Source organism: Lissotriton helveticus, chromosome 3_2 (genome assembly GCF_964261635.1).
Source record: "Lissotriton helveticus chromosome 3_2, aLisHel1.1, whole genome shotgun sequence".
In the NCBI taxonomy this organism is placed as follows: Eukaryota; Metazoa; Chordata; class Amphibia; order Caudata; family Salamandridae; genus Lissotriton; species Lissotriton helveticus.
Genome location: NC_136062.1, coordinates 53,495,105 through 53,521,907, shown reverse-complemented (window position 1 = coordinate 53,521,907; position 26,803 = coordinate 53,495,105). Strand labels below are relative to the sequence as shown.

Here is a 26,803-nt window from a genome sequence, read left to right as displayed (position 1 = left end):
TATGCAAATGTAGCAACAATTACCTTGACCCCCCTGACCCCAAGATTTCCCTCCATTTTATTATTTATATTTATTATTTTTACCCCGTGTAATTTTGCACTAGAGTCCTTGTTCTTTTATCAGCACTACCTGCCCTAATGGGACTGATACATCAGACCATTCCAATATGGCGCCCACGTAGGAAACTATTCAGACAGGTCTTTTGGACCGATCACGTGACCTGTTTTCCCGATCCAATAACAACATGCCCACCCCATTTGGCCAAGCGTGCAAACAGAAGAATCCTCGCAGCCCTGGCAGCGTCCAGCTTTCGGTAAGTCTCCGCACCACCAGCCCTTGGAAACGATTCCGCTTGGAATAGAGGGCTAACTTTACATCCCATTCCCTTCCAGCGGATCGTCCATTCACAGCCGACCGCCTCCGCACTACGGCCATCGAGCCTCTCCCAATGCTTAGCAGTACCTGCTGAATTAAAAGGGTAGGCTTTGATTTCACGGCCACTATTAGCGTTTCCGCTTGGATCACAGGTCTCACTTCCCCTCTCATTTCCTTTCAGCGGATCGTTCCTTTCGACCGCATTCCGGCAACGGCCACCGAGCCGTCCTGTCATGGCGCAAATAGTTTACTTCCATAGTGCTTAACGTGAATTACTGAACCAAAGGGTAGGTTCTACTTTTGAGATAATTTTATCGTGCACTGGCCTAACGGGTGCGGCCCCTAATCACTCTTTCCCTCCATATTTTAGAAACTATCCTCTCCACAAACACGGAGGGTATTAGCCGACTCCGAACCAATTGAAGCGCCTCGACTGCTCGAAACCATCGAGCGCTAGGTATGTCCAAACCCTAACTAACTGCTCTTTCCGCCTTAAAACTAAACTGGGAAGACACCTTCTGAAACTCCCTATGTTTACATTATTAGCCTGCAGTGATAAGGGAAGCCCGGCTGACACCGACATCCCGGCGCCTCTGCAGCGAAGATTTTCCCTCACCGACCTCTCAATTGAGGTAGGCTATCTTCCCACGCCCCCGCATTGAATTAGGGCCAGAACATAGAACCCTGTCTGAACTCGGCTCAGTCTGCCCCCCTGTCAATGTTAAGTGCACCTTGCCTTCCTCAGCACAAGCACAGAGGATAGAGCATTTATTTGTAGTCACGATCTTAACACTCTCAAATACTGAATTTTGTCCAACCGCGTAAGCACACGCAAATCACTGCGATTCCGAGGACAATGTATGTGTTATTTTAAATGTTTATGAAATTTGTTCTTAACACATGATGTTCACGATCACAAGCACAGCTCACTCACTGCGATTCCGAAATACAGAATGTTGCAGATGGCAAAAGCTGACCGCTCTCCTTAGTCATCAAACTGACAACTCTCCAATTTCTCTCGATTTCTCCCCAACAGGCCTAACTAATTTTTACCCCAGGCAAATCATTTATTAAGTCCTGAAGATGATCCCTTTAGATTTCGAGCACGGGATCGAAACGTCGACTCCTTTTGAGTAGACATACAGTGAATTAATGGATATTTGTGTTTATATGTACTACTCCAGGCGATACTGTTTAAAAAAAATTTGACTCTAGACAGTACCCTGTCTGCTCTTTTCTTTTGCCTGAAACACCCTTTTCTCTCTTCTACCCTTCATTCCTTTTCCCCGGTACTGCACAGGACTGTGCTTTACTACTATGAATTGTCGTTGTACAAATGTATATTGACATGTGATTCTACTCATCTGAGCTATTAAAAAATCCCCTGTCCGGCTGGACAAGGATTAGAAATATATAGTAGCCTATTGTGGTCTATATAAGATTCGTCTAATATTTTATATATGCTTAGGACCTTTGTTTCTTTAAAACAGAGAGAAAGTCAGTCATGAAGGTTAAAGCACAACATGGTGGAGTTAAGCACAAAATGGTGGAGTGAATGGCAAGATAGCAGACCCACTTTTCCACAGAAGCACCTAGACGGTTCATCTTTATCAGCATAATTAGAAATGAATTTCTGTTAGTCCGAAAAAAAACACTTATTGCTCCCTTGAAGTGGGAACAGGAGCTCTAACTATATACTCCATGTTATTTCTCTTGGGCTTTATGCCTGAATTGCTAATAGAGTGACCAAGATACTCAACTTCGATTTGACTAAACTTGCATTGATCATGTCATAAGGAGAGACCCTTCTCAGTTAATGCCATCAATACTTTCTTAAAATGATGATCATGTTCAATGACGTCTTTGCCAAAAACAAGTATATCATCCTGGAACGCAATTGCTCCAGTTAAACCCTCTAAAGTTTCTTTCATTAACCTCTGGAACATGGCTGCAGCATTGGCAAATCCAAAAGGCATATGACAAAATTGAAATAGACCCTCCGGTGGTTATGAAAGCAGTTACATCTTTTGATTCCTCCTGTAAGACCACTTGGTGGTGCGCACTAGCTAAATCGTGGGAATAAAATATCTTGCCACCTGATAAGGTGGTGACCATTTCATGTAGGTTAGGTAAGGGGTGGGCATCCACACATATAGCAATGTTGAGACTGCGCAAGTCAATGCAAAGTCTCAGCTCCCAGAAGATTTAACTGACAAAACAATCGTATAAACCCATGGAGAGGATTTATTGGGTTAAATGATTTTCTTTTTACAGAGATCGCCTAAGATGTCTTTAAGTTTACTTATGTATGACAAAGGAACATTGTGCACCCTATGACGAACAGGAACAGCATCCTCATGCAGTTTGATGCGATGCTTGAAACCACGATACTCTCCTAATGTAGTACTAAAAACCTCCAGTGATTCTGAGTTCAAGACTCACAGTATTCTTGTCTGCAGGATTATGAGCTACAATATATACAGAAAGAGAAGCAGTAGCATCTGATTTGATTCCCATTTCCACTTGGTGAGGCCAACATAGAAGGAGACTGCCCCTGTTTGGCTACATATATTTTCCCAAAAGTTTAGCACCCAGAAAATTCTATGCTGGCCAAAAAGAAACCTAACAGGTCAATCGTATGGCCAGTATAACCTCCGGGGGAGACATCAGGAGACATAAGCTCTTTACTAGGCCAGTTCTTTTTTTGGACAACATGGGAACTAATATTATACCAAGCGCAAGAGTCAACAATATGCGTAAATTAACACCATCAATGTGGATTTCACAAGAAGGAAACTTAGTAGAGTGTAATTCTTCCCCAACACTCACTACAGTATTTATGACAAGTTTACTACCATCATTGGAACTGTCCTACCCTTCATGACTTTTTATAAAGTGAATCTTTTTAAGAGCAGATCTACATACTCTGCTAAAATGCCCTTTCTTGCCACATTTTGAGCATATTTTGTCCATCGCAGGACACATGTTTGCAATACTTAAATATGTATTGATACCACACCTACACCACAGAAGTACATTCTTCCTCCCATACTGTTAGGGCCACTTATGTCATATGTGATTAGCTGGCGGAATATCTTTTTTTGGGATATAAGTGTCTCTCATTTTAGAACTATCCTTGTGTACAACATGAATATCAGTCTTTTCATTACTTCTTATTTCCTGCACCCATTTCTCTGAACACTTAATTGCTTTGGCAATCTAAATAGCAGTGCTAAGTGACATATCAGTGCTTGACCACGACTTCTCTTGTTTTTTGTTATTGTTGGTCCTCATAAGGATTTGATCCCCAAGTACTTGTTCATAGGAAATGTGCTCAAAATCACATGTGACAGCTAAGAATCTAAGTACTGAGACATAATCCTCAATGGACTCATCAGAGTGTTGTTCCCTCGAGTAAAATATAAATCTTTCCATTACGATGTTAGTTTTTTTTCCATATCTCAAATTAAGTTGCTTACAAGCATACTGATAGACATTCACATTGCCAGGACTAACCAAGGCAGGTAAATTCTTGAACTACTTTAACCCTATTCCACCTAGACAATGTTTAAGTAAAGCCAATTTGCTTTCAGGTTCACATTCATCCCCTTCTACTACATCTACATAAGCAGGAACATAGCTTCCCACGTTTCCCAGTCCATGGGTGGTTCCCTAGGAGAACTAAAAAAGGCAGGAGGAGGTACAATGCCAGACATGGTAAATGAAAACAATAAATGCACAACAAAGTCAATAAAGAGGATAAAAATGAAAGAAAATTATAAAAAGTAGTCACCGTCGTCCACGTGAACAGGAGACAAACAAATAATAGACAAAACTAGAATGCACGAATATAAAATAATAAAAGTAGTCACCGTAGTCTTCTACGAGTAGAAATAGGAGTTTAGATAATTAATAGTACAGTACCTCAAGAGCAAAAGGTATGATCTTAATGATTGCTTTTACTGATCAGTAGCTGGTATGAAACTGCAGCAACACCCTCCTTGAAACCAACCTTGTTTTCCTGAAGACAATACTATCCAAGAGTAATGCCAAATACGAATGGCCCCACCACAAACCTCCGATCAGCAATTCATGATCAGAAACAACAGGCGTGGCTAGGATGCAGACATCCTATAGTAATGCCAACAAGAAATAGCCTTGCAACAGCCCTCCGATCAGTACAGAGGGCGCGGCTAAGACGGGATGCAGCACAGGGAACTCCCGAAATCCTTTGGCAATGCAAGTGAAAAGGGAGGGGTCAAAGGTGCTGCCGGTGTGGTCAACGAAAACTGCCAATGAGAGAGAAACGTTCCCAATGACAAAGACATGCGATATACAACCAGTGAAATCCAGCAATTGCAGTAGCAATCAGATTCCTCAACAGAGCAATCCAGAACAGTCCCCCCCCCCCCAAAAAAAAAAATATCCAATGAAGCAGAACGTAAAGTAGACAAAACAAATGACATGGAAGGAAACATAGGCACAAATGTGTCACTATCTGCTCGTCGCCACTTTTAGATCGTCAGAGGAAAGGAAAAGTAGTATTTCAGGAAGCATGTGGTCTTTATTGAGAAGAAACAGAGAATACAATCTGAGGTACAATCTTGAATGGCCCTCCAACCTCTCCTTCCCCTGTATATGTATCCCGCCTCTCACATTCAAACAACTACCACCCACGAGAGAAAATAGTTCCCTCAGGGTGCCACATATGAAATAGGCATGAGCGACAACGCATGGTCGCTCATGACTACTTCATAGCATAACATGATATTCAAGTAAACAAGGAGGGACATCTGAAACACTCCTGGGAACCAAGAGACAGAAATGCCCGTAGCACTCACGAGACACCAAAGAAGCAACCATGAGACCCAATTATATAGTTGGTCTATAAGGCCGCTGCATGGATCTTCTGGCATCTTGTGATGACTCCTTCCCTGTTTTCACTGTAGTGCCTTCAAGAACACTAAATTTCCCCTCATCTGTTAGTTTTAAAAGATTGTTCCACAGAGTGTTGTCTGCTTTAATTATCCACGATTAAAGCTAAACAACTGTATTGTATAGCATTCTGCATTGTTTCAACTAATGTCATTACAAAGACAGGTCATCTTCAGGATAAAACATACATCCTGAAGCTACTTATTTGCTGGAGTATCCTTATGTATTAGGATTTTTGTGATGTCATAAATGATAAGTGATGTATATATTGACGCCATTAGTGATGCTATTGTTTATCGGAAGAAATGTGGCTACCAACAATAGAAAATCAACAGAAATTCAACACAAAAATCAATAGATTTTGCTCAAAACAAGTGTCTCTAAAAGGCCAGCAATGCAGTATCAGTTAACTAGGCCAGAGCCTCTGAAAAACCAGCAGGACTCAGAGAAAAACATTGGTCTCTGTTATTTTCCAATAGGATACTTTGCCTCCGGTCAGATACTGTATTTTGTATTTACACTGATATGGCCTGGCTCCTCCGCTGCTTGCTTAATGTTGGGCTGATGCCTTCTCGGCATCTCGTGTAATTTCCACCCCAACAAAAAAACTGCGATGTTAGAATTGTACTGAATTAAACTGTGCTGGGAGCACGTCCATGTTCCTCAAAGCGCCATCACAGTATTTCCAGTCAAATCATGACTCCATGTACCCGTGCACAGTGCGTCAGGATAAACTGGAAGATGTTTTCTTATCGAAAGCTATGACTGGGTCTGCTAGAGATGTAAATCTCTCTGGTTCCGACTTCAAACGGTGTTAAAGGCTACTACGGATGACCCAAAAGCAGCAGCCCGTCGTTTCGAGGCGCACTGTACTCGGCTACATCTTGACTGAAGTACTTGAGCAGGATTATTTTAAAGGTTTATCTTTATATCATCCGTAGGCAATACAGTCTGAATTGCATACATGCCAGCTCTGCACATTTAAGAAAGAGTACCCCCCTCTGAGCCAAAATATAGTATGGATTATCACTCTTGACTATAGCGGAATTCATTCAACGTCTTTCTTTATGCCGTTCCGTGTGTATATGTATTGCATACGTGCCAACTCTGCAGGTTTAGGAGGAAGTACCCGTCTAAGCACAAATACTTCGTGTATGGGTTCTCACTTTATTGCAAATCAATCATGCGCGTAAGAGTACCCTATTCCCTCCCTCCGAGTGTTTCCCCGTGAGAATTTAACTGGCTACAAACGTAATAACAAACACCCCTCCCTCGCACGACAAACCACAGAAAACGTCGCGCAATCGAACTCGTTGCTGGAGGCTGGAAATCCTCTCTTACTCAACTTTCACTGGGAGAAGAAGACGGGATGTTAGAGGCAGTAATCTGCCTTTTTTTAAACAACGAAGGCTGTTTGTGGAGTTTTGCGGCGGTGCCTCTCAGTGGTTAGACAATTTTGGCTCTGCGTACTGCTCGGGCGCACCGGGTAAACACTAGGAAAGAGCTGTGATTTGCTTCGAAGGAGCGCTGCATAATAAAGCCCTGGCTTCCTTGGCGCTCGCAGCAAGATCCTACCGCTGCTGAAAGCAAATGTGCCAAAAGGGTTGAGTTGCATCTTGGAAGGAGGGGGAGGGGAGGAGAGCGGAGGCCACGGAGGGGTCAATGTGAGAGGAGGGCCTCGCACAGCATGAGCAGAGGAGGGGAAAAGAGAGAGCCGAGGAGCAGAGCGCAGCCCAAACGTGCAGGAGTGTTTGGCGCTGCAGCAGGCTCTGGGCTGGCTGGGGGTGGGACCCTCTGCTGGAGCGGGGCTTGTTGGTAAGCAGCCTCCTCCTTCTGCCGCGCTGCCGCCTTGATGGATTGACTGGAGATGGATCGAATTACACCATTTGCCCAGCTCCGGTTTGTTTTTCTCCTGTTCTTGGAAGGGTCTGGACGAGTTTGGGGATTATTTTGGTGGGAGCCGCGGCATCCACGGAGCAAAACGGATTGATAAAAGGCGCCCTTCCATATGAGGTAAGCGGGCCGTGTGTGCGAGCAGAGCCCGGGCATTGCGCTGCCTGTCTGCCCGCGGACGGCTGCGGGGAACTTGTGCAGGACGGTGCTGGCCGGGGCGCTTGAGTACTCCTGGACAGAGGGGCTTTCGTCCTTGCACGGCCGGCGCTGGACCTGGCTTGGACCCGCGCCCGGCAGCAGAGGTGGAAGTTGCAGTCAGAGTTTTGGCTCCGATCCTACTGCATCAGTGTTTGCAGAGGTGCAGAGGGGAAGGGCTGGGTGGAGAGGTACTGTAAGATGACATTTGTGGGTCAGTGTGTTAGGGTTTTTAGGGTAGGAGTACGTGTATTGTAGCCCGAGGACATTAATTAATGGTCGACGGTAGAATGAGGGCAAAGTAATTAGGTGGTGAAGGAGGGTGGATGGAATTGGGGGTTTGGGGAGCATGTGACTAAGGGAACAGCAGAGATGGTGTGTAAGCGGGCAGTGTTTGGTCCGTTTGAGAAAGGGGGCGAGTATGGACTGTGTGGTCAGAAGGGGCGCGTGAGTAAAATTCGGGGCGCGAGTTGTTCATTCATGTGAAATAGCGTCGCTTGAGCAGGGGTAGAGGTGCTCTGTGTTTATTACTTGGTAGGATGAGTAGGTGAGTGAAGGGACTGGAGGAGGGGTGGGATGGGCGAAGGTAGGACCTTGTGTTAGGAGGAGCTGGGGCTGTGAGGGTCGGAGGAGGGGGGTCGTGTTGTGTCTCCTCCTGTCTCGGGGCTTTGCCATTTGATCGCGCCCGAGGCTTTGAAGATCTCAAAGCTGATTGCAGCTGGGCCCCTCAGGACAGAGCATGTGTCTGTGCGGGGCTCGAACCCCTCCCCCCGGACCGCTGTTGTGATCAGACTCTCGGATGAAAGCTGTGCGCCCCCGGCCGCCCATGCCTGTCCGAGGAGGGGACGCTGGACTTTCAAGTTAACAAAGACTGCGCGGAGGGGCTGGCCAGGCGCCTCCGCCTGTGGACGGCGACAGCCACAGAGCCCAGGTGGGCCGCTGCGCTCCCATGCCTTGCCCCCGGCGCAGCCGCGGTCACACGGGTGGCCCACCCCCTGCGCAGTGGTGTGCGGGTGCCAAGAGTGTGCGTGCGGCAGTGCCCCGGGCACAACTGAGCCTAGACGGGCGACTGCGTCCCGGGCACAACTGAGCCTAGACGGGCGACTGCGCCCCGGGCACAAAGCTGCCAAGACACTGATCCTCTTGGGCGACTGGCCTACAGCGGCACTAGCCTGCGAGAAGAAAAGCAGGGAACCAGCACAGTGGCCAGCCCAGAGTAGCCAGCGCTATACCAGCTCTTTGTTTGAGCAGCTCGGAGTGAGAAACACGAATCATGAACTGTAGCTTCCTTCAGACCCACCTAAAGATGGGCGAGGTGCCCCCCCACCCCTTCTAATGTGTGGTTATGGGTAGGGCGGCATATTGCTCTCTGTAACACCCTAGATATGAAATATCCCCCCATGCCTCATTGCCCCGTGGCAGGGCTGCACTCTGTACATAAACATGTGATATAGATAAATATCCTGACGCAGCATCGCTATGTTTTCTTTATAAGATTTAGCTGGCGTTGTCTAGGTCTGGCTGCTGTTATTTTTTATTATATGCTGGGCTCAGTTCTCTGGGATGAAAGGACATTTTTTTCTCGCCATATGATGGTTTCATGGTACCCTTTCCTCCGATCTCCCTGCCGTTTTCCACCCTCATGTTGGCAGGCATCTTTCCTGCTCAGTGATTGGACTATGATATTAGCCACTCTTACATGTTAGACACGCATGGTCTGATGCTAGATCGGTAGGCTGGTATCCTTCTAGTAGTGATTGTATTTTCGACCCATGGGCTAGGCTGTCGTCTTCCCACAGTCGATATTGCAGCACATTTTGTGTGTTACATCTTAAACCCACCGGCCGGGCTACCGACCGCCCAACAGGCTGCGTTGTGGGTTCTTGGTCTCACTTTGGGTGCAGGACTCAAAGGCTGGGCGGGCATCTTACAAACGCCTCCTGTTGCACGTTAAAGGTACAGACAGGTCGGCTTTATTTACCTGTTAGATATTGACCCAAAGTTTATGACAGAAAAATTGCTGCTCTCTGCGAGATGTTAACCCCCCCCCCTGATTTCCCACACCCTGTGTCACACATTATTGGCTGCGCTCTTTCCCACAGCCTGTGTTGCATGTTAGACCCACATATTAGCTGGTGTCTTTCCCACACCCTGTGTTACACATTATTGGCTGTGCTCTTTCCTACAGCTTGTGTTGCATTTTAGACCCAAATTATTGGCCAGTGTCTTTCCCACACCCTGTGCTATATATAAATTATTGGCTGCGCGCATACCCACAGCATGTGTAGCATTATAGACCCATAGGTTGGCGGATTTCTTTCCCACACCCGCTGTTGCACGTTATTGGCTGTGCTCCTTCCCACAGCTTGTGTTGCATTTTAGACCCACAGGTTGGCCGATGTCTTTCTCACACCCTGTGTTATACATCATTGGATGTGCGCAGACCCACAGCCTGTGTTGCAGTTTAGACCCACAGGTTGGCCAATGTCTTTTCCACACCCTGTGTTATACATTATTGGCAGAGCTCTTTCCCACAGCTTGTGTTGCATGTTAGACCCAAATTGTTGGCCAGTGTCTTTCCCACACCCATACATTATTGTCTGTGTTGCATTTTAGAACCACTGGTTTTCCAGTGTCTTCCCACACCATGTGTTACACATCATTGGCTGAGCTCTTTCCCACAGCCTGTGTTGCGTTGTAGACCCACATGGTGGCCAATGTTTTTCACACTTCCCGTGTTACACATTATTGGCTGCGCTCTTTCCCACATCTTGTGTTGCATGTTAGACCCACCTTGTTGGCCGGTGTCTTTATCACACCCTGTATTCCACCTTATTGGCTGATCACTTTCCAACAGCCTCTGTTGAATTTTTGACCCACAGGGTGGCCAATGTTTTCACACTTCTTGTGTTATACAGTATTGGCTGCGCTCTTTCACAGGGCATGGTTTGCATGTTAGACCCACCGGTTGGCCGGCGTCTTTCAAACAGCCTGCTTGTGCTGTTTGGTTTCGTTCCCTCCACTTGAGACACATCTTACACACACTGGACGGCTGCTGTCCTTCCTGTACCCCGTGTTGGTTGCTAGTCCACTTGTTGGCAGGTTTCCTTCCCACAGTATATTACGTTAGACACAAGGCTGGCTGCTGTATTTTCCCAAAGCCCGCGCCACATGCTCGACATAGCGTTGCTAGTATCAGTATCACAACCTGGTACATGCACGGCTCGCATGTTGGACGGTGAATTTCCCACAGCCTCTGTACACGTCACTGCTGCTCTATTTCCCACAGCCTGTTTTATATGGCAGACTCACGGTATCTTTCGTACTATTCATGGTAAATACTAGACACGCGAGTTGGCCGTTACTTTTCGCGCACCTTGTATACATACATGTTAGGCACACAGGTTGACTGGTACTTTCCTCCCATCTTGTATACATACATGTTAGGCACACAGGCTGACTGGTATTTTTTTATTTGCAGAGTTTTATATAGCGCGAACTAGACCCGAATCGGGTATCAGAGCGCTTTACATAGCACCAGTTACGTTACACAAAGACACACATTCATTTTAGGCACGGGGAGATTAAGTGATTTGCCCAGAATCACAGGAGGTTTTGGCGACGTTACCCAGACTCGAACCCGGATCCCCAGGTCCGAGGTCGAGCGCCCTAGCCCGTGTGGTAAATGTTAGATTCGCAGTTTGGGTGATGTTTTTCCGTTGCACGTTTTACATGCTGACATGCATGTTGCTTCGTGTCTTTCACACAGCCTGTTTAAGACTTCCAAGGTGTCTGGCGTGTGCTGCTTGTGAGACCCACAGGCTCGCTGGTGTTTTTACAAAATGGCTTTGCTTGGCTGGTGTGTGTTGCCAGCCTGTGCGATATACCCACAGGTTGGCTGATTTTTTCTCATTCTTTCAAATACTAGATCACGGGGTTAGGCTTGAACATGCGTCACTGTGTGATATGTTGACACCCAGGGCGGTTACGCCATAGGCCGTTGGAAGGGCGAGATTTTGATCGATACCTTATATCTATTGATCCAAACCTCGATCTGGTCGACTGAACCTTTATTGCCTGTCTTGGAAGGAAACAGTACACCTATCTGCAAATTAGTTCACCCAAGAAAGGACTCTACTCTCAAAGATCACGGACAACTTCTAGGTTTCAAAAGTTTATTGTAAAGATATAATGAGCTGCAAATACAAGCATCTCAGAATGAGATTCACGAGATACACAGGTCCAATTACATACATGTGCTCTCGAAAAGCCCTCAGACGAGCAACAGAAATCACTAACACAAGTTCTAAAAATAGCAAAGCTATCAGCATAGACGCATATCTCTCCTTCATTTAGGTTGGAGGAAAACAAACACAGGTTAGGCGTCCCTACCCTGTTCTAGATGGTATCCCTACTTAACCAAATCCCAACCTAACAAAGGTGTCAGCAATGAATGACCCCCAAGGGAAGTCACCCACTCTAAGTCTCTTGGTGAAAACCTAAAGTTCTCCAGTCATGACCCCTCACTGCCTACCCATCCGCTCTCTAAAGGGTCCTCAGGTCTCTGCTCTAACTCCACCCAGGGGTGCTGTCCCTAATACAAAACAGTCAACAACATTTGAGACGCCCCTTGCGAAACGCCTCTCACGTGGTGCAACTTCAGGCTTTTTCCATGATGCTTTGTATTGGGCCTCAGACGTTAGAGTTGACCTTGCTTCTCAGTCTCTTCTCCGGCCCGCTGATACCCCTTAAACATTCCAGAACCCTCCTCCATGTCTGGGCCGTCTACTGAACAGACCTCTATTCATTCACTTATAATTGGATCCCCCCTTTCCTGTTGCAGACAGATATCTGCCGCCAAGAACCCAACTCTCATAGACTTCTAAAAAGGCTTGCAACATTTCTCAGCCCAGACATGTACGTGTAAATCAATGCTAAAACATTTCAGGCCTACAATATTTCACATTATGATTATAGCATTCAATTTCTTCATTTAATTAAAGCATGTTAAAACTCTTATTCTATTATTTAGAAAACATTACTCTAAATCATGGCCCATTAATGCAATGACCAAAAACGTTAAACAATCTGTGTCGTGAAAAGAAACACCTTCCCTTTTAGCTCCAGCTCTGGCCCTGAGGCCTACCACGTTCTGCGTTTTACCACAGACCATCTTATATGTTAACAGCTACACGACATAGATTCAAAATAATCACGTCTAATAAAATCATATAATGTCACACATTTCTGTATTAGTTCCACTTCTACTTAAATCTCTATATTAGCTATACATTTAGAATATAATTTCAGATACTATTAGCACTCATGGCATTTCTCATCATGACTTGTGCTTACTATAGGTAAGTGTGATGTACTCATACATTTATATCAGTTTGCGCTCTCTCAGTTCCCCCCTTTGATGACCTCTCGGGGTCATCACTAACATTTAAACTGCAGTTATTGCTGGCATTCTCTGCGCTTCCAGAGCTCTCAGGCTCCTGTACTGATTATCTTGTATGGCAGCCAATCTCTGCAACTGTTCTCTTTGGGCCCTTTCTGACCTTCTTGCTCTGTACCATTTGAATACCCTCACCAATCCCCACAATATTATCCCACAGATCAATATTATGATGATAGGCTTTAGGATATACCAAATAAAGCTTTTGCCTAAGGTGGAAAACCACCCTCCAACTGTACTCATTCCGTGGCCCACCTTTTCCCAGACATTTTCTCTACTCAAGTCTTCGATCTCTTTGTGTATATTAGTTATGTTCTTAATAACTTTCTCAAGGGGTTTTGAAAGGTCTGGAATGTAAGTGCAACATTCCTGAACCTTCAAAGCCTTACAGACTCCGCCCTCTTTTGCTAATAAGACATCTAATGCAAGCCGATTTTGAAGAACCATAGCCCTTATCGATTGCATCTCTCCTTCTACCAGCATTAAGGACTGAGCAGTGCTGGCAGACAACCTGTCGACAACTGTTGCCAGTCGTCTAATTTTAACATCATTAAGGATTATTCCCAAAAGAGGGAACATAGCTCCAAAGACATCTCCAACCATTTCTGCATCGCCTAAATCTCTCCTTCCCCTCGATGATGTCTGGCCCTCAATGATCAATAAGTCCTGTGCATGATATATTTTGGGGAAGACAATTGCCAAGTAACATGATCCATACCAGTTGTCAGGTAGTCTCACGTAAGCATTTCTTCCACATACAAAATACACATTTGGAATCACTTGCATTCCCTTCAGGAAATCCTTAGTGTAGTACTCTAAATTAAAAGCATGTTCACAGTCAACTTCACCCACGTATACATTTTCATAATACGTTTTGGCTCGGTGAAGACATAACTTTCCTCTCTGCGCTTTATCTAAAGCTATTGGACCACTACTACCCTTTCTTTTGTGTGACTTCTCTTCCTCGGTCCAATCTAATTTCCCTTGTCCTGATTTTTTCAAAATCTTTTGTCTCCTGTAACGATCATCCACCTGCCCTATGAACTTTTTCTCGACTTCTGACACCTTGCATGTCAGATTATTTCTACGGGCATGTGAAGTATCTAAGGTAATCCAAGGAATGAAGAACTTGGCCAATCTGTCTTCACTCTTCCAGTAATCCCATTTATTCATCTGCTTATAATTCGGGACTTCTGGCAACACAGAATCATAATTGGAGAAATAGTATTCAAAACTATCTCTCTCATAAAATATACTAAGCAATAAGCTACATGTAATGCCATATGTCAGAGGGAGGTGATGATATCGAATTCCTTCATCTACAGACGCAGGCAACTGCATGCAGACGTAGCAATCCTTAACCTCCATGGCATCCACGTATTCATACAAAAGTTTAGCATAAGCATTTGACCTAAAGTCTCCTTGGGACTCGTCTACATGTAACCTGCGGGCTTCTGCAGCCAATAACGCTTTCTCTTGAGTGTTTTCCCTTTTCTCACCTGCAACAGTGGGTGTAAGTGTTACTACAGAATTCGCATCAGTTACCTTTACCTCTTCCTCATGTCCCTTTACATAAGAAATTGTTACCACTAAAGCTATTAATATTATCACTCCTACTATTAGTGTACCTATTATACATTTAGCTCTGCGATTCGGGGTGCCGGCCTCCATTTCGTCAGACAATCTAGCTTTTCCCTTTCTCTTTGCAAAAAAGTTCTTTTCCTCTCGTTCCTTTACAGTCTCTTTCAATCTTTTTGTCTTTAGAATCCACACAGCTGGAGGCTGACAGCCTTTTTCGCAAAAAGTCCTTTCACTGTTCAAAAAGACAACCCTAGCCCTTCTCCATCCACTCAAGGGGTTCCCTAAAATTCTCTGCTTCCTGGGCGCTAGGTAATCTTCTTTTCTTCTGCTTGCTTTATTTACAAAGTCCTTTAACAATCGACTATTAGATTTGTGGTTGCAGCTTCAATAGCATAGTTCAATATTTCCAAGCGAAGAGTATGCTCTTCATGTGCTGTTATCGTGGTACCAAAGTCGGGGAATTTCAATTCTGTAAGAAACATGTGTTTTAACTTGCTGAGGCGGGGAGGTCTGGGGAGCACGAATGTTAGTGACCCTTCTTGTTCGACACCGGGTACCAACAGTTGTATTTCCACGGTGATAATGGGCTCAGAACTGGACACCACCACCGCTCGGATCCTCCCTGTCTCCGGTTTCACAGACATTTGTCGCCAGATATGTCCACTCAGGTGTGGAGTATCTTCTGTTAGGCACACGCACTCTTCTTGACCTTCTTCGGTCTGGTGCTTCAGCGCCCTGAGCACCTTCTTCTGGGTCTGAGTCTTCTGATATCGGAGGAAGGGTTGCTTCTGGAGTTGACCTCAGGCTAGAACTTCTTCTTTGCGGCCAATTTGCTTCTCCACGTGCCCTTCTACTCCTTCTCCTTCTGGTCTGTTCTCGCTCTCTTTCAGACCTGTCAGGGTCAGACTCGTACTCCCAGCTGTCTTCTCCTTCTGTAGCGTCTTCTGTTTCGCTGTTGTACTGACCGTCCTCAGCTTGGTCAGACTCGTTCCCTGCTTCCACTGGCACCTCTACAGCTTGGCTAGCCCCCTCTATGGCTTCTTGGTCCTCAGCTGGACGTCCATCCGAGAGAGGAGCTGTTTCCAGAGGTGCTGGAACCCTTTTCGTATGCGACGCGTGTATCCAGTTGGGCAGGCCTCCCACCTTTACAGCTGTACTTGTGATCAGGATGACCTGGTAGGGCCCACGCCAACGAATATCCAAGCAGCTTCTTCTCACATGTTTCTTCACCAGGACCCAGTCCCCCGGATACAGGTCATGGCAAGGGCCCTGGCACGCTGGAACCTCTGCAGCCTGCACCTGAAGGGACACAGAACGCATGGCGTCAGACAGCCCCTTACAATAGTCCAGGATCATATCATCTGTGATATTTAACAGTGCAGTAGCTGGAATAGATGGCAGTCTCATTGCTCTCCCCATTAACACCTCATGTGGTGACAACCCTGTTCTTCTGTCTGGGGTACTACGAAGGCTCATGAGTACCAATGGCAGGGCGTCAGGCCAACTCAGGGTCGTTGAGGAGCAAACTTTCGCTATTCTGGACTTGATCGTGCCATTAATTTGTTCCACAATTCCTGAGGCTTCTGGTCGGTAACTGCAATGGAGTTTTTGGTCTATATTCAGTGCAACACAAATCATCTTCACAAGCTCGCTGTTAAAATGTGTTCCCCTATCTGATTCCAAAAAGGCCGGCACCCCGAACCGAGGGATAAGTTCTCTAAGCAGTAACTTAGCCACTGTGAGGGTGTCGCACCTACGTGTAGGGTATGCCTCAACCCATCTGGAGAACACACAAACAACCACCAGGACATAGCGGAGGCGGTTGCATCTTGGCATTTCAATGAAATCTATCTGCATTCTGTTGAATGGACCTCCAGACCTTCCTATGTGACTTAGTGCAACTGGTGTTCTTTTCCCTACATTCAGCTGCTGGCAGGTCACACAACGCTGGCACACTGCTTCTGCTGCTATTCTAAACTTAGGATTGTACCAAGTCTGTCTAAACACTCTCAGCATAGCATCTCTCCCTAAGTGTACTGGACCATGTATGAGTCTAGCCATTGGACTCACCATCTCATTGGGCAACACTGCTCTACCATCTGCTGAGACCCAAAAATGAGTCTCACCCATTACACATCCTGCCTTTACCCATGTTTCCTTTTCTGAATCAGGAGCATTTTCTTGCATGGTTGACAATTCATCCCAAGTATCAACAGTTTCCAGTATCATGGCTAATTCAGTTCTCACATTTATTCCACCCACATCCACCTCTGTGAAAGAGTAACCTTGTTCTGCGCAATACCGCGCAACTTCATCAGCATATCTATTGCCTTTCGAAACAAAGTCCTCATTTTTGGTATGTGCGATGCACTTTACAACTGCGATACTTGCTGGACATTGCAATGCTTCTAACAACAAGCGCACAAACTCTCCATTGCGAATGGGAGAGCCTGAAGAAGTCATGAACCCTCTTTGAGACCATAACTGCCCGTAATCATGAACTACCCCAAACCCGTATTGGCTGTCGGTGTAGATGGTGACTCGAATTTGATTGCCTGCTAAGCAAGCACGTGTTAGGGCAATAATCTCGGCTACCTGAGCGGAGTGTACTCCTTCCAGGCACCCAGCTTCCACAACTCCTTCAATTGTACAAACAGCATAAGCTGCTCTCAACTGCCCAACTTCGTCTCTTACACATGAGCCATCGACAAAGAAAACTTCATCTGGGTCCGTCAGTGGCTCATCTACGATGTCGGGTCTGGGTTTGGTGCATAGTTCAGTCACATCGAGACAGTCATGGTCTGTATATTCATCATCATCATCAATATCATTTGGAAGTGGCATTAAGGTAGCAGGGTTCAAAACAGAGCATCTCTTGAGGGTCACGTTCTCTGCAGCAAGAATAACTTGCTCATAGCGCGTGAGCCTGCTATTGGTCAGATGCTGTGTTTTGGTCCTGGTCATCAACAGTTCAACAGAATGTGGCACGCACACCTCTAACGGGTGCCCCATAACGATATTTTCACATCTCTCAATGCTGACACCCGTTGCAGCAACGGATTTGAGACATCCGGGCAACGCTGCGGCTACTGGGTCTAAAGTAGCTGAAAAATAAGCAACTGGTCTACGGGCATTCCCATGGATTTGGACCAACACAGACAACGCACAACCTTCTCTCTCACAACAGTAAAGAAAGAATTGTTTATTGTAATCAGGCATTCCCAATGCCGGAGCACGACACAGGTCCTCTCTCAGCTGTAAGAATGCCATCAAACAGTCTTTGTCCCATGGTACCGGATCACTCACCTCTTTGTGCGTCAGTTTTTGCAAGGGCTTTGCTTTCAGTGAAAAGTTCACGATCCACTGTCGGCAATAACCCACCATCCCTAGGAACATCCTGACCTCTCTCTGTGTCTGAGGCGCGTTCATTTTCATGATCGCCTCTATCCTGTCTGGTGACACTTTTCGTTTGCCTTTCTCAATTCTGTGTCCTAAGTACTGTACTTCTGTCAGGCAGTACTGCAATTTTCCCGGGGACACCTTGTGCCCATTGGCAGCTAGGTGACCTAACAAAGCAATGGAATCTTCCCTGCAAGCTTCTTCTGTTTCTGACGCCACAAGGAGGTCGTCTATGTACTGGACCAGAACTGACTTCTGGGGCAGCACTAGACTTTCAAGATTTTTCTTCAGAAGCTGGTTAAAGATCGATGGACTCTCTGTATACCCCTGAGGGATACGACACCATGTTAGGACGCGATTTTCCAGCTTAAATGCGAAAAGAAAATGGCTATCTTCGTCCAAAGGGATCGAAAAGAAAGCCTGACAAAGATCTATCACAGTGAACCACTCAGCTTGGAATGGAATCTGAAACAGTATCACTGATGGATTCGGTACCACTGGACAACATGAAACGACTATGTTATTAATCTTTCGAAGGTCCTGCACTATCCGAAATTTCCCATTTGGTTTCTGCAGACCCATAATCGGGGAGTTACATGGACTACCCACGATTTCTTTCAGTATTCCCTGTTTAATCATGGACTCGATCACGGGTTTTATGCCTGCAATCGTTTCTGGAGTCAATTTATACTGGGGTGTTCTTGGGAACTCAGCATGCGGTTTCACTACAATTTTCACTGGGTCCACCCCTTTGACTAATCCAATCTCTTCCCCAGTGAAATCCCATACCTCTGATGCCACTGTCTCTCTCAAATCCCAGGGAAGCTCGTCTACTGTCAAAGTAGGGTACAGCTCCACACATATTCTTGAGTTTGCAACTTTGAAATCTGCATCATCATCATTAGTCAATACCTCCACTCCCTGGGGTGTACAATATATAGTACAATTCAATTTACACAACAGGTCTCTTCCTAGCAGACACACAGGGCTTGAATCGCAAACCACAAACTGGTGCTCATCGCTGTACTTCCCTATTTTCACCTGTACCGGTTCTGTCAATTGGCTGGTTATTCTCCTGTTTGCGACCCCTACCACCTGTATGGTCTCTCCAGACATGGGCAGGTCTGGAACTGCAGCTGATCTGATCGTGGATCTAGTGGCTCCTGTGTCCACCAGAAATGTCGTAGGGCACCCTGCTACTTCTGCTTCAACATAGGGTCCCCTCTGATCTACCTCTAAGGCTGCCCCAAGGGTGCAGTCTTCTCTTTCCACTCTCTGTCCGGTTAATGGGTCCACATAATAGCACTCTTCACCTTCCACAAACAGGGGCATTTGTCTATAGGTCTTACCCATACTCCCTACTCGAGGAGGTTGCGGGAACTGGGCTCGGGGAGGAGCCCCCCCCCCTTTGAGCACCTTTCCTTGGTATGGCGTCGCCCCTCTCATAGGTGCGCTCTGAACCTCTTCCTCCTCTATCTCTTGCTCTCCGATCTCTACATTGTAAGGGCACTCGCGTTTCCAATGCCCCAACTCGTTGCACTGGTGGCACCTAGTCGTTTTCTTCAAGGTAGCTATGTCTACTCTGGGTCTAAAGGTAATACTCTCCTCATTACCCTTGTTCTGACTGTACTGCTTCTTACCTCCTGTACCTGTCCCTTGCTGCTGTTGTTGCGGTCCCCCCTTTCCTGCTGCCTGCAATTGTACCACCATCAGCTTCTCTTTTAGTTTCTTAGCCTTGGAGTCTACCTCATCACAGCAGTACCTAGCATATCTCAGTATTTCATCTAGGGGTCTACTTTGCCAACAAATCGAGTGTTGCTGAATCATCAAACTAATATCCGGTCTCAGTCCCAGGACGAACTTGGACACGAATTGCCCTATATCCTTTGGATCCATTACATCCAAACCGCTATACTGTTTAAACGCTTTCAGCAATCTCTCGTAATATTCGTGAACTGTCTCTTTGGGTTCCTGTCTCGTTCTGTCTATTCTGACCCAATCTATGTCTTGCATTGGCACTTTTTCTTTCAGCCAAGTCATCACTCTCTCAAATTTTGCCATCACGATCTCGGACGGCCCATTAGTCCTAGCATCTCTCTCTGGCTCCGTTGTGGGCCACTCAGCGCTAACCTTGCATGCTGTCCACAGATCTCCTGGTACTACAATGTCAAACAGCGTGTTCAGATCTATCCACAGGACTTTTGAGATCTTTACAAACCTCTCGACTTGCTTGTACCACTCCACGGGGCTCTCTCGTAACTTGGGGAAAGATGTGGTAAAAGCAGCTAAATCTCCCCTACTCCAAGGGACATGTACATAGCTCCCATTGGCAACTTCACGCAAAGGGTAAGCTTCTATTCCCTGCTGTCCTGGTGTTATACCAATCATGCTTCTTCTGCCGGTCCCTTTCTTGGACCACCTCTCTTCCCATTTATCTAGTGCCCTCCATGTCCTTATTCCAGTAATCAGTTCCCTTATGTGTGTTTTCAGCCCAATCGTTCTCCTCTCATCTAGATCTCGATCTGAGTAATGTAGCCTGTGGTTACCCTGTAATGCTTTGGTTCTTGACAAGTCCACCATATATTTGCCTGCTAGTTCGACTAACTTCTCATGGACTGCTCTCGCCTTTCGTGTGATGTCCTTTGCCATATACAGTATTTCATCCTGTTCATACATTTCCATTCTTTCTAAAGGCAGGGTACCATCTACCATGTCATCCAGATCTGACCTTAAGCTGGAGACATCAAGTCTCTTGGCTTTTATCTCAGCTCGCAATATGTCTTTTGAAGGGGGCTCCCTGGTCTCCCTACCATCCCAACTTCGAGCTCTGCGTTTGGGCTCAGGAGAATTAATGGGTGGCCTCCCTTGCTCCCATCTCTCCAGGTCCCATGCTCGGCCATCCAATCTTGGAAGGTGATGGAACACGGGCCTTTTATCCCTACTCTCTCTCTGCCCACTCTCGTCTTCTTCTCTCCTCTCACCGCACATCTCTCTGTTATTTTCCCTCTGGTCGCTACACTCCCTTTGCCTCGTATCGCTCAGTATCCGATACGATCCTTCCTGGTTCCCCATATTCCCTGGGCTGCGCTCATTTCTGTCATCACAGGGACTATGGTGCGACCTCTCACAACTCCCATTCTGTTCTCTGGTGCCAGGCACACAGTGTGGACACTTAAAGCTGTTCCTGTACTCTTGCGCTCTCCTCTCCCCTTCACTGAGTATTGGGCACGCCACCCCTCCATTCCCGGGGCCCCCGTTTTCCAGGTCTGTTCTACCTCCATTTCGGGCCCAATGGGTGACTCCCCTACTCCCTCTACAGTCCCACTCCGGGCTACTCTCCCCAGCCCCGCAGTGAGTTCGTGCTCTGCTGTCCTGACTTTCCCTTTCTGCTTCTGCAGCATTGATGCACTTTTGAGCCTTCACTGCCTCATCCCACTGCTTCATGTACTCATTTAGTTCTTGAAAGGACTTTCGTCCAGATCCCCTCAAATCCATTGGCCATCTGGGGCCCCCAGGATCTCCTCCTGGGTCCCCTGCTGTGTGCATCGGGGTGCTCCACTCTCTGGGTATCGGCATCTGACTTGGGGAATTAGTGGTATCGTTCCTCCTTGCCTGCTCTGCTCTTTCTCTGTCTTTCCGCTTCCGTTCTTCCCCTTTTGCTCTCTCTTGGTCATATATCGATATTATAGGACCTATGGTAACAGGTACCTGTAGTGCATCTGGTAATGGGTAGGATGTGGCGCTTTCCGTTTCCGGCGCTCTTTGTACCACAAACCTACCGACTACCTGTTGCACCTGACTAGGCTGGAGCAACTCTTTCTTTGGCTCAGGATCCCACTGTGAACTGGGAAGCGGTCTATGCTCTCCTGCAATGCCCCCCTTTTCTCCTTCAGTATTCTCGACCTCTCCCCCTGCTCTATTATACGGGGGTGGCCTGTCTGTCAGTAATCTGTTTATCAGGCTGTCCTCTGTTTCGCTCTCATCATCTTCTTCCAGGGGGCTTTTATTTACTGGCGCCTCTAACACTGGGTACAGTTTATTTATTTCCAAATTATGCACTCTCCATCTTTTAGCATCCGCATCCCACCTGGCATCCTGTACTGCCCTTACCGAGCGTTTCACCCTTTCTTGCCGTCTGTTCATATTCCTTTCATGCGCTGCCCTAAGCCATGCTTCAAGGGCTTCAAACTGGGTTGGTCTAGGCAAGGGTCTCTTTGAGGTCATGATTGATTTCAATCGATGTAACACCTCTAATCTGAACGTCCCGTACTTCGGGAACGTCAGTTCCTCGTTTCCTTCAGTAATCTTACTCCACTCTGATATCCAAAGGATCGTATGCAACCCAACATTTACTGCCATATAACGAGCTGGCGTACCCTCCGGCGGGGCTTCTTCCCCTTCATACGATCCTCGCCTCTCTTTCTTAAACAGCGCTTTCAACCATTTAAAACACTTCATAATTATGCGCACAAAATCCAGCCTCGCTACTCTGTTTACTTCCTGATGACAATCCACCAATCCTGTCGCGGCTTTGCTAGCTTGGCCTATCACAGCGCGGTCTTTCTCCTGTTGGCCAATCACGTCGCGACCCTGTATGACGTGTTCGCTAGCTGGCCTATCACAGCGCGGTCTTTCTCCTGTCAGCCAATCGCTGCGCGACACCACCTGACGTCTCTTTTCTCCGCTTCGCAGCAGCACCCCTCCTTTCTCAACTCGTCTCCCGGTTATGCATGCGTCCCATTCATACACTGAAAAATGACTACTTCCGACCAAGCGGTCACTTCTCTCGACTGTACGTCCACAGTCTATCTGTAATTGTCAACACAACTGACGAGACGTCTATCGTCTTTCTGATAGGTTACTTACACACACAGTAACTTCCGACCAGCGTCCGTTACTCACGCACTCACTCTTACGTTCCCCCTATCTCGGTCTCTCGGGTGATCAATGGTACCTCATGACCCCCTTCACACTAGTTGACAATTACTCTGGGTGTCCGATACACCCGAACCACTTAAGCTCTCCTTGAACTTAAGATTTCCACCGGTTGCGCGCGCTCACAACCTGTTCCACAGTCACTCTACAGACATTCAACTCCGCCAAACATTACAACATAGATACAATACAAAAACACCGCAATCTAACACGCATAACCCTTTATACTCACTCTCTCTGATACTGCTGCTTTTTCTGTCTCACGTCATCCGGATCTTCATCTGCGGGCTGTTCTTCCGATCATCGATTTCTAGGGGCCTTGGGGTAAGCTAACCTGGCCTAGGTCACCGTCCTCAAGAAGGCAACCATCCTCTATAGCTACCAACTGGAAGGGCGAGATTTTGATCGATACCTTATATCTATTGATCCAAACCTCGATCTGGTCGACTGAACCTTTATTGCCTGTCTTGGAAGGAAACAGTACACCTATCTGCAAATTAGTTCACCCAAGAAAGGACTCTACTCTCAAAGATCACGGACAACTTCTAGGTTTCAAAAGTTTATTGTAAAGATATAATGAGCTGCAAATACAAGCATCTCAGAATGAGATTCACGAGATACACAGGTCCAATTACATACATGTGCTCTCGAAAAGCCCTCAGACGAGCAACAGAAATCACTAACACAAGTTCTAAAAATAGCAAAGCTATCAGCATAGACGCATATCTCTCCTTCATTTAGGTTGGAGGAAAACAAACACAGGTTAGGCGTCCCTACCCTGTTCTAGATGGTATCCCTACTTAACCAAATCCCAACCTAACAAAGGTGTCAGCAATGAATGACCCCCAAGGGAAGTCACCCACTCTAAGTCTCTTGGTGAAAACCTAAAGTTCTCCAGTCATGACCCCTCACTGCCTACCCATCCGCTCTCTAAAGGGTCCTCAGGTCTCTGCTCTAACTCCACCCAGGGGTGCTGTCCCTAATACAAAACAGTCAACAACATTTGAGACGCCCCTTGCGAAACGCCTCTCACGTGGTGCAACTTCAGGCTTTTTCCATGATGCTTTGTATTGGGCCTCAGACGTTAGAGTTGACCTTGCTTCTCAGTCTCTTCTCCGGCCCGCTGATACCCCTTAAACATTCCAGAACCCTCCTCCATGTCTGGGCCGTCTACTGAACAGACCTCTATTCATTCACTTATAATTGGATCCCCCCTTTCCTGTTGCAGACAGATATCTGCCGCCAAGAACCCAACTCTCATAGACTTCTAAAAAGGCTTGCAACATTTCTCAGCCCAGACATGTACGTGTAAATCAATGCTAAAACATTTCAGGCCTACAATATTTCACATTATGATTATAGCATTCAATTTCTTCATTTAATTAAAGCATGTTAAAACTCTTATTCTATTATTTAGAAAACATTACTCTAAATCATGGCCCATTAATGCAATGACCAAAAACGTTAAACAATCTGTGTCGTGAAAAGAAACACCTTCCCTTTTAGCTCCAGCTCTGGCCCTGAGGCCTACCACGTTCTGCGTTTTACCACAGACCATCTTATATGTTAACAGCTACACGACATAGATTCAAAATAATCACGTCTAATAAAATCATATAATGTCACACATTTCTGTATTAGTTCCACTTCTACTTAAATCTCTATATTAGCTATACATTTAGAATATAATTTCAGATACTATTAGCACTCATGGCATTTCTCATCATGACTTGTGCTTACTATAGGTAAGTGTGATGTACTCATACATTTATATCAGTTTGCGCTCTCTCACCGTTGTGGCATATTCCCTTGCCGGTTTTACGCTTTGAAGCCATAAGGTGGGCTGACATATTCCCACAGTTTTGTGATGCCCGTCAGACTCGCTGGCTGCCCTGGCATCTTTCAACAGTCTGAATTATATGATAGGCCGACATCTTTCCCACATTCAGTGTCGCATGTCACGTCTATAGGGGAGGCTGTATATATATATATATCCCTGAATCAGCACTATTTGTGAAACTATCTGGCCTTGCATCTTTCCCATCGTCTTTGTTGCATCTCAGATCCATTGGCTGGGCTGGCATCTCTCCTACATCCTGCTCTGAATTACAGCTGTATATGGCGAGCTGTGTCTTTGCCGAAGCCTGCTACTTACTGTTCGGGTCTATAGGCTCTGTCGGTACACTATACCACAGTATGTGATAAATATAGAATGTTTGGCTGGGATGGTCTTTCCCACAGTCTGTGTATATTGCAGACCTTGAAACGGCTGGGATCTTCCCCATGGTCAGTTGCATCTCGGGCACAGAGGCCGGACGGGCAGCTATGCTTATGGCTAAATTACATTTAGGATCATGGACGGGGCTGGCATCGTTCCAACACTCAGCTTTACATGGCGGATCAATGAATGTGGCATGAATTTTTCTCACAATGTCCACTACATGTTCTATCCATAGGCTGGGCTGGCCGGCGTCTTTCCTCCTGTCTTTGTCTTACCTCTCAGCCTCATAGCTTGGGCTGCACTCTTCCCCACAATCTGCACTACATTTCTGATGTCTTGGCTGGGTGGGGAGGCGGGGGGCCTTACCACCTGCGTCCCCTTATTTCCTCCCTCCCCAGGCTGCTTACTGTTTCGTCAGAACTAAAGACTAAGTCAGCATCTTTACCACAGTCTGCAACATTAGAGCTATAGGCTGTGCTCAACTATTTTCCAAAGTCTGTGTTACATTTCGATCTACAGACAGGTAACAAAGTGCACACCCATACCACAGTCCATATTACACGTAGACTCTATAGGCTGGGCTCGCGCCCATATCACAGTCCATATTACAGGTAGACCCTATAGGCTGGGCTCACGCCCATACCACAGTCCATATTACACGTAGACTCTATAGGGTGGGCTCACGCCCATACCACAGTCCATATTACAGGTAGACTCCATATGCTGGGCTCATGCCCATACCACAGGCCATATTACACGTAGACTCTATAGTCTGGGCTAACGCCATACCACAGGCCATATTACACTTAGACTCTATAGGCTGGGGTCGTACCCTTACCACAGTGCTCTCTACAGGTGGGATCTTTAGGGCATGCTCATGACAGTCCACACTCTATATTTAGGATCTATAGGCAGGGCTTGCACCGTTACCACGGTCTATGCTACACGTAGGATCCATAGGCCGGGTTGCACACTCATCACTGTCTGTGCTACATGTTGGGTGTAAAGACTGGGCTCCTACCCTTACACAGTTCATGTTACATGTGGACTCTATAGGCTGGGTTTGCACCCTTACCACAATCTTTAGGCCATACTCCAACCCTCATGACAGTCTACACACTATATGTAGGATCTATAGGCCGGGCTCGCATCCTTACTACAGTCTACGCTACAGGTAGGATCTATAGGTCGGGTTGCGCACTCATCACTGTCCGTGCTACAAGTTGGATTTATGGGTCGGTCTTCTATCTTTCTCACTGTGTGCACTATATGTTGTATATATAGGCCAAGCTCGCACCCTTACCCCAGTCCACACTCATTCGGACCTAAATGTTGATCTGATGGCTTTCCCACAGTGTTGCCACATGTTGGATGTATAGGCTGGACTGGCTTTTTCCTCACGGTATTTAATTCCAGTCAGACCCACAGGCATGTCCCCTGCCTGGTACATCTCAGTCCATAGACTGGGTGGTTGACGTTCCCGCAATCTGTGGTATATATTGGATGTATGGGCTGGGCAGAGGTGGTATTACCTGTTGGGACTGTAGGCTCTGCTGGCATCTTTCCCACTGCAGGCCGGCTGTACAGGGTGTGCTGCCCAGTTTCCCACACTCTGACCTGGATTCGTCCACATCGTACACTCAGAATGAAGTTTTTTTCACGTATTTAGGGCCTTGGTGGGCACCTCGGGGTCTGTTCTAGGTGGTGAGTTGTGCTTTGATAGGCTGGGCTGAGTCGGTCTATACCAGTTCAGTACACAGAGGTTGTAGCCGCGCCACAGGCAGTGCCTCAGTTGACACATTACCAGCAGT

The 26,803-nt window shown here is 46.6% G+C and overlaps 1 protein-coding gene and 1 pseudogene across 4 annotated transcripts in view; both read left to right on the top strand.

Moving 5' to 3' along the window:
- The first annotated feature begins 244 nt into the window (after positions 1-244).
- The window catches only part of LOC144826124 (small ribosomal subunit protein mS27 pseudogene), a 64,816-nt pseudogene continuing 38,257 nt past the window's right edge, over positions 245-26,803 (top strand).
- SEMA6D (semaphorin 6D) overlaps positions 7,101-26,803 on the top strand; it is a 136,416-nt gene continuing 116,713 nt past the window's right edge. For 3 of the 4 annotated variants that reach the window (XM_078684815.1, XM_078684813.1, XM_078684814.1), the window contains exon 1: positions 7,197-7,323. The gene's annotated coding sequence lies outside the window, so the exon portion shown is untranslated. Of the gene's footprint in view, positions 7,324-26,803 lie in introns of all 4 variants that reach the window. The other variant, XM_078684816.1, reaches the window with a different exon arrangement.